The following is a 9,982-nucleotide window of genomic DNA, read 5'->3' as shown; positions in this document are numbered from 1 at the left end:
TATGTTACTTAATTTTTCCAGGTTCCAAAGGTTTTAAAAAAAAAAACAGTAATTTTTGATAATCATTGTTTAATAAGTCCACTTATATTCACCACACATTGTCACATACATAAAATACTCACACATCCATACAAATATACACACACCCTCACACAATATATATATACTAACGCTCACTAACATGTACAATAGTAACACTGATACACTACAACAAGTACTTAGAATAAATACGATTGTGTTATAATAAAAGTTATCCTCGTAATGTAATTGGAACACATTATATGTATATATATATAAATATATATACATATAATGTGTTTCAATTATATTACTAGGATAACATATATATATATATATATATATATATATATATATATATATATATGTATGTATATAAATATATACATTTATATATATATATATATATATATATATATATGTATATGTTTATACTATTATAAATATATATATTTGTATATCAGACTATTATGATAAGGGTTATATATATATATATATATATATATATATTTCTACGAACATATTGAAACCACTTTATAAATTCTATAATGTGCAAAAAAGACTCAGATTGTGTGCAAAAAAAGATTGTGTTTTGTCCTGACCCTGATCAGCCTCTCTACAAATGGTGAATGTTACACAGTGTGTAAAGTGGCCACTAAAAACAGCCAATGACAGGTCATTAGCCCTGTAGATGCCTAGACTTCCACATTCCCTTCTTTAAGGTATTCTCTATTACTTTTGTAATGAGGAAGTCCGGTATCTTTTTTTAATTTTTCTTTCTTAATACACTATTAAACTAAAAAAAAATATATTTTTTTACATATCGTTTTATTAGCGCTATGATTATTTAAAGTTTTGTGCTTCTAAAATAACTCCGCGTGTGACTTCAGAGGTGGTTCTCTGTTAGTTCTTCCCATTTGTTCGTTTACGGTAAGCCAACCGGATATCCTTCACAGCTCTCATATCATTGATTGGTTCATATGAACCAGTGACGTCAATCAAAATCGTGCGTTTTTATTAAAATACCTATATTTTTTTTCGTACATTTTCAAGAAACTTTGCCGTACAATTTAAGGCTCTAATTTTTACTGCGCGCAAGAAAACATTTTTGTATTCAATTTCCCGTAGGGCTGAAGTTCTTTGCTTGTTAATATCAATAAATTTGTTTAAATAAATAAATTTATTTCATATTTGTTATTCCCACTTTCTATGATCTACAAGTAAACAATATGTGATTTGCTTTGCCAAGTTGAAATCATTGGAATGCAAAATACATCTGCAATAAAAACACCCGACACGCAAATACAAGTTCAAATCTACATAAGTACAAAAAAGTGTTGAATGTTAAAGCTGGGTCACTCCACTTCAATGCCAACACCGTAAAACAATAATTGATTAAATACTGTATTTTATCTTCAAAAACATATTGTTATTCTAAGAGATAATTTCAACGGAAATGGTGAATCTTTTGGAATTCAATGCTTTTTGACGCCTTAATATCCTTATTTCCTTCTCAAAATGGTAATTCAACTAATTTTAATTATACATTGACCAGCTGTTTTCATATGAAAATATATTTTAAAATACCCCCAAAAATTCTTAAAAGGACTAAATTATCTCTTTGGAAATAAATTCAATTTGTTGCAACAGAGAGGAAAAAAAAATTCTGAGAAGGAAATATGAAAGTGTATGCATTTACAGGGCTTATGACAGCCCCTCGGGGATATAAGATGTGTAAATTCTTAGACCTCCATATTCCCTTCTCAAAAATGTTTTCCTTCTCTGTTGAAACAAATTTGATTTATTTTTAATCCCACTATTTTCCAAGGTAACAGGCACTGTAAAGCAAACATTATATGTGTTTTCTTTATTATTTTGATTCTTAAACTCAAAAATACTTTAAATCATGTTTTCTTAATTGGCATAACTCGAAATAATGACAAGCTTTGTACTTTTCTTGATCGGCCAAACTGATACGACTTGATAAATTTTATCAACAAAAAATGTTCTCCCTCGAAATGATACACAAAAAAGTTCAATGTTTCATTTACGTAAATGACACAATTCAAAATAATATAGTTTTGAACACTGCCAACACGTAGTCTGTTAAAGTAACTAACTAACTAACTAACTAACCTTCACGCCATTTCCTCGGAGGGGTAGGCAGAGAAGATAGAACGCCACACCACTCTGTCCTGGCACACTTCCTTTGCTTCCTTCACATTCATACATCTTCTCATGCACGCACGTCGATTATTCCGACTTTTCACATGACCACTTTCAAGAATTTGTTGTACTTGATCATGCCATGTCTTTCTCGGCCTTCCTCGACTTCTACAACCAGACACATTCGCATCATAAATCTTGTTAGCCGTTCTTTCATCATTCATTCGCTCCACATGACCGAACCATCGCAAAAGACCTTTCTTAATTTTGTCGATAATGCTTAACTCAGCCTTGCATTCTGCTCTAATTTCGACATTAGGGCACCTATCATACATTGTTTTTCCGCACATTCGCCTGAGGGATCGCGTTTCAACAGCATTCAGTCTACTTTCGTCCCTTTTTATCTAACTCCATGCTTCGCTTCCATACATTAGGGTTGGTACCAGAACTCCATTATGAAGTCTGTTAAAGTAAGTCAAAACATAAAAGCGATTTTACAGTCCGTTGATTTTTTATCTTAAAAACTACGCTTTTAATGATTCATAGAGGAATATTCCCAAAATAAATCTAAAATACTGTTTTTTAAGTTGTGTCACTTTAGAAATACATGTGCGATGTATCTGAGTGCCATTTTTCAGAAAATCATGATTGTCTTATTTATTGTGTATGCAGACAATTGGTAGAATTCCATATTTAATTTGGTAATGTATCCAAAATAAAACAAGTTTATTGGATTATAATTCTACTTTATTTTTTATAAAATATACAAAGGGTATATTGTGACGCGTTTCGTCTTGTTAGGACATTTTCATTATTTTTAGTATATAAGGAAACTTTGTAAATATTTAAGTTAGTTTGTTTGAAAATGTCCAAACAAGACGAAACGCGTCACAATATACACTTTGTTTATTTTATTAAAAATAAAGTAGAATTATAATCCAATAAACTTGTTTTATTTTGGATACATTACCAAATCACGATTGTCAATGGTCACTTTATATTTTTTGATTTTTAACTTCATTACCATGGTTTATAATTTTAAAATGACTTGTTTTGATCGTCTGATACGAAGTTATATAATTATTCAATCTTTCGTAGCGTATACATGTACTAATTTGTAGGTAGTGTAATATTTTGTTAAGAAGTTTGCAATAAATCCGTCAGATGGCAGCTATTCGCTGACCACTTATAAACATAATATAAAATGAAGGCAATATATTATTTTGTATTAGAGATGCGCCGAGTACAAGTTTTACCGAGTTACCGAGTACGAGTTTTACTCGGTTTGATGTTTGCCAAACCGAATACTCAGCCAAATATTTCAGTCCAACCAATCAAATGCAATGTTTGGGGCGCGAAAACAGGTTTAAACAGGTTCGCGGTTGCTTCCCCGTTGCGTACGACCGGCACTCCACCCCCCGTCTCGTCACGGCTAATCAGTGGCTCGTTATTTTACAACAAAATAGCATTCAGTGCGCGTCAAATTGCATAAATAATTGATAAACATTATTCCTCTTGTCCAGAAATTGTTGACAAGATGATTTCACGCAAAATATTGCGAATTTGGAAATTTTACGATGAGATTGAAGAAGATAAAACCAATGTGAAATGTTCCTTGTGCAATTCTTTGATTTCACAAAGTAGTGTTGGAAGTAATGCTTCTACGGCGGCGATGTTAAACCATATTAAAATTAAACACAAAGAAGAGTCAAAAGATTTACAGAATAAACCTCTATCCGAAATATCTCTGAATCGCGAGGCGGCTGCTTCAACTTCGTCGTCGGAATCGAATGCAACAAAGGTGCAACAAAGCCTTCAGGAGTCATTTGCTGCAAAGTGGGACATAAATGATTTGCGGGCTAAAGCTCGGGTTTCCTAGGACAGCGGTGCCCGTATTTTAACGGCCGTAGTGAACATTAATACGGTTGACAGCCGTCGTAACTGTGACTAGAGAGTGGTTTCCTATAAAAATGGTGTTGATAACACCGTTAAAAAATAAAACCACTCTCTAGTCACCACTACGACGGCTGTCCACCGCATCACCGTTCACTACGGCCGTTAAGATACGGGCACCGCTGTCCTAAGAAACCCTAGCTTAAAGAAATCCACAAACCTGTCGCCGAAATTTCCGATTTCCATAGTGGAAGATAATGGGTTTCTAAGATTAATGAACGTCTTAACGTTTTCATTATTTTTCCCAAAATATTATATTACTTTAGTTAAACCGAGTATACTCGTCATTTAAACAGAGTTATTTGGCCGAGTACGAGTTATAAAAAAAACGCCGAAAACGCTGAGTACCGAGTGTTAAACGAGTACTCAGACCATCACTATTATGTATAATCTACCAAGTACCTACCTAACCTTAATAAATATTCGTATTGACATTTGAATGATTATCTCTTTCAACATTGATCAGTTTAAAAACTTGTTTTATTTTAATTTTTTATTAGGTTAACAATGTAGAAGTCTTGAGGAAACTAATTGCAACAGGGAATTGTTTAAATGTATAAAGCTCCGTGCGATTTCATATCTGCGTCACATGCAACATGGATGCAAATATAAATTCCTCCAATCAATAAGCAAGACTGTTGGACGACGTGGACCAAACGGAAGGCAAACGTCTTGTCTGCGCATCATACCTGGAGACTGGACCGGAATGAGTTGTGTGGAGAAGTTGTTCCGAGCAGAGCAAGATTAATTAATTTATTATAGAGAGACCTTTTTAAAATTGATTGCCAACGTCACCGTCGGGGACACCAAGACAAGTACAAGTACAAAAAGACAATTTTAAACCATAATGTAAACTTTAGAGTAATAATACGCCACCGGCTAATATAATCGCCCATATGTCCATACGTATTTTTCGTCCGAAAAACATTTTTTGATTCTATCAACTACGAAGTTAGCTCCAGTTTTCAGCAATACAACAAGCCATGTGTACTCAAGTCGAGAATTACAACCGCAAATCAAAACCGTTCATCACGCGTTTGTTGTCAAACTAAAAACTAAACCAAAATTTTTGAACGCTTCTGTTTTATGCAATTACTGAATAGATAGGAATTCAATATATTTGTGTATGAAAGGCTTCTCGTTAAGCGGGAGCGAATTATTACTCCAAGATATAAGCCTAATAATTAAAATATTAAATTATTATTTGAATGATTATAGCAAAAATTTGCCACAGCCTTATGTTTTACTGGATATACCTACGTATTATGTATTGCAACAGAGAGAGTAAACATTTTAATAATTAAACACAGTGCTTATGACCTGTTTAATAAGTTTTGCTCCTCAAAAAACTCAATTCTCACTGTCAAAGGTTATTTTGTGTGTCTTCCTTCTATAAAAATCAAATTTGGTTTCAAACCTTGGTGTATTCCTTGAAAAAAAATTGTCTTATACTTTCCATGCTAGGAAATCTGTGAATTTGGGAAAGATGGCTTTCCACAAAGTTGCACGCTTGGCCAGAGCCAGCTGGGGAATGTCTTTTGAAATTGCAACGGTGTATTATAAATCCATTTTCCTAGGCATCGTATGCTATGCGCCTGGCTGTTGGGCACACAGATGTGAGTTGCAATATTTCAGGTGAATTATTTTAAGCGCACAAAGGCAACCCCTTCTGCCTCTTTTAGAGCATATAGGACATGCTCGATGGATGCACTCCCGGTTCTAATGGGCTTGTTCTCTTTGGACTTGAAGGTTCAGCAAAGATCTGCAAATTTTCACCTTAAAAAAAGACGTTCCTCTGTTATTGATGGCGTCCGTCCATTCCTAACTTAAGTAATGTCTCAATCGAATATTAAAAAAATGTATTAAAATGCTCTTCTTAATGCTCTGCAATCGCGATGGGAATCTTCTCCTTCGGGAAGGGTTACCTTTCTTTTTTGCCTTCAATCCGTCAGCGCTTAAAATCTTCTTGGGTTATCTCCGATCACTGACCTACGCAGTTTTTATCAGGTCATGGTAAATTTAATTAAAAATTATTTGTTTTTAATATTGTTGACTCCCCTTTGTGCTGCTGCGGTTATCCTAACCAATCTTCTGAACACATCCTGTGGTCTTGTCCCTTTCTCCCTCTCTATGGAACTTCTCGCTACTATCCGTGGCCCTGTTATAAGTTCTGTTTGATATACAGATCTGGTGGCTTACAAAAATAATCTCAAGGCTTTTAACAAGTTTTGAAATCATTTCGGCGAATTGATCGTGTCCAATCAAATTAATCCCAGTCAGTGAAGAATTATATATCTCAATCCAATGAAGTACATATTATGTGCTATTGGATTACTTTCTTTCAGCACAAAGATGCTTAGACTACCAGATTACAGATATCTCCTTCGTTCAGGTTTACTCGTTTGACAACGAGCAAATTTTCCGTGTATGTGGGCACCGCCAAGGAGACTTATGTCCTCAGATGCGGTGTGCGGTATGTGATGGGCAAGCGGACCACTTTATACACCATTCTATCAATGTTCAAGCATCTACATTTCATGTACTCTACTATTTGTCGAAGTTTGTTGAACAAAAAAGCTTAAACCTTTTTTTATTGATATGAGTGAGATTAATTTCATTATTTTACACCAACTAAGTAACGCCTGAAAACACTTTTTAATTTTTAAAATTCTTATTTTTGTACCAGTAAGTTTAAAAAACGCAAAAAGAACAGCAATCGCTTAAAATTGCATTACCATATTTATTATCGTCAACTGCTTTATCACAATTTATAATAATTTTTGATTTAGTAAAAAAAGATTGGGATTCTGAAGTTTTTTAGCCATCGGGTGTGCAAAAAATTTTTTTTTTATATTACCATGATAAGGGTTAATCACAATAAATCTTATTTAACTAACATAAATCTAATTTACCGTACATTTACCCTCGTGCGATTCCAACACTTATTTTGAGTATATTCAACTGTTTGTAGACAAAACTGCGTAACACATTAAGTCTTCTGGTTTATTAGAAAATGTCGACTTTACTATTGTGTTTTTTTTTCTTCCTCTCTTTTTTGACACTTTTAATGCTTATATTATTTAGTTCATTTATGAACAGTTGATTGGTAAATTTTATATTTGACGGCCTTCGTGGTGTAGCGGTGAAAACTCTTGACTCACGCACAGAAGGTTCTGGGTTCGATTCCAGATGCGGTTGACATTAAATATATATTTAAAAATCTGTTTTTTTAAGCGGAAGACTGATCATTTTATCTTTAAATAAAAAAATGATGAAGATACGTTGCGATTGGTGTACCAATACACCGTTGGGTAAAAATATGAAATTGTGATGATTTATAAATAAAATAAATTAATACAATTTAAATCGTTACACCTCTATACTTATTTATTTATTTATTAGAAACTTTATTCTTATCCTTAGTGGTGAGGCTCAGTGCTATGCAAGCTTCTGACGTCACTGCGACCTGTGAAGATCTATTGTGACGGGTCCCCGTGAATCGTTCTCGCCCTCCAAGCCCAGGTCTATAAAGAGCCTGGCTACTGTGGGGAGGGCGAGAGTTTACATTTTGCAAAATCTCCCCCTCAAACCCCAGGTCCGTAAAGTATCGGGCTTTTAGGTAGGAGCTGAGCTTATTAACATCCTCAAGTTTAACCAGTGGTCGCCGGAGTTTGAGACTTCTTTTATAATGTAAAGCATCACATTCACATATAATGTGTTGAGGAAAAGTTCATTCTAGCAAGCTGCTAGTTCAATCTGCAGTGCCCTGGGCGGGCTCTAGTGATAACCCTCACTTGATTTTGGCTGAGCTTTATTAGGTCAAAAGCAAAACTTTGCTTATTGAAACATTCAGTCAACAATAATTATTTATCATATATTTTATTAATATTCAAAGCATTAACTTTGTGGTCAAACATTAAACTATATGTTATTAAATATTTGTTTATAACCACATACCAACTTTTATTTATTTAGTTATTGCACAAAAATATAAAACCAAACAAAGTGCATTTTAATAAGCAGATGCACTGATTATGACAAACATGCACGTTTGTCCTTATCAGTGCATATGCTTATTTGTACATTCGCATGTGCATGTGTTTCCTAATCAGTGCATGTGATTTTTAAAATGCTTGTCGTGATGGTTTTTTTATTTTTGTGCAACAACTATGGTAAAGGTGTATGGTGTGTTTTACATGTTGGTTTAATTAGTGTCCTGACAAAGAGACGGGTACGTTTCGAAACCGGTAGACAAAGAAAAGTTGGTAAATGGTTATTTACAAATATTTAATTACATTTTTTTATATATTTTTTTTATTTATTTGGATAACCAACAGCTATAATTATATCATATTTATATAACAAAACAAATAACAAATAAGCCAATTACAGGTTTTCACAAGTAGCATCACAGTAAGTTAAAAAAGATTCTCGAACATAAAATGAATAGTAATTAAATGTAAATTTAAAAGTAAAGAAAAAAATACTACGAGTTATTTCGAAAGCAAACGCCGCACGTTATTAAGAATATTTTCAAATAAATCTATGTTAAATGATTTATTTATTACATTAAAATTATTAAAAGTTCGCCATAAATATGAATTTTGCCTATAATTAGATAAAACAAGAGGTATGTGAAGAAGAGGGTTATTTCTTAAAACTTTTGAAGGAACATTGATAGAAAGTTTGCAAAGTAGTTCAGGACAGTCAATTGAACCAGAGGCAATTTTAAGTAAATAAATTATATCCGCCATTTCACGACGTTTTTGCAGAGGCAGTAGGTGATGTTTTTTACATATATGAATATACTGGTCAGATTTAAACTCAAGTTTCAACCGGAAACACATAAACTTAACGAATTTTTTTTGAATATTTTCAATGCGTGATATCTGCACATTTAGTATCATATATTTGTTTACCCCCGTTTGAAGACGTCAGATATAACTGGGCGCTTTTTTCAGTTTTTGGATGATCCTAGCTCCCAAAAAAACAATATATCAAAATAGCAAAACAATAAAAAGACACGTATGATAAATATCTATAGTGTTAAAAAAAATCATTGCTATAATCCAGGGAGAAAATATGGGTCTACGTTTGTATGAAGAAAAGTAAGACCGCGTTACCTCTTAACTCTTGTGTGGCTGTGCTGTCACACCAGTCGGTATACTCCTACGATACAATAATTGATATATATCTCTTATTTTTTAAATGATGAAATTATTTATTTTACAATCTTCAAATTGACATTTTCTCACTGGATTTGGAAAGTAAAATTTGTATAAGTATGCTGAATTTAAATACAAAAAATATTTAACCTTGCTACGCGAAGTTTGATGTCCGCAAATACAGCAATATATCTGTATTGGAGAGAGCACGAAGATAGCACACATAACGAGGAAGACAGAGACGCTGTTCTGTAGCCACCGTAGCCGGTGTTGTGTGAAACAAATTCAGTCGGTTGGCGACAGTGATGGGGGACGCGAGCGTTCATTATGAGCGGTGAATTTATGATTTTTATTTTTTTTGCAATAACACGGCTAAATTACATGGTTTTTAAAAATTAATTATGGAAAAGGAATTATTCAACTGTATGTCTCCATGTTTTTTTTTTAAATATCTAAGCCATAGAATTAAGAATAGTCCAGAAACCGCATACGCACATAACACAGAAGGCGACTAAACTACTCATAAATGAGTAGGTTTACGTTTTGACCCATTAGTTTCTTTGTAGACGTCGCTCAGTACGCAACTCCTGATTTGAATTCAACTATGCCGTAGTGTGTCCTTTTAAAGTGTAGAAATACTGCTAGGATCTTAAAGGAACAGTATGCAATCACATTTCATG

This window comes from Micrasema longulum, unplaced genomic scaffold, assembly GCF_059751315.1.
Source record: "Micrasema longulum isolate JH-2025_06_02 unplaced genomic scaffold, ASM5975131v1 h1tg001605l, whole genome shotgun sequence".
In the NCBI taxonomy this organism is placed as follows: Eukaryota; Metazoa; Arthropoda; class Insecta; order Trichoptera; family Brachycentridae; genus Micrasema; species Micrasema longulum.
This window is presented reverse-complemented; position numbering follows the sequence as displayed.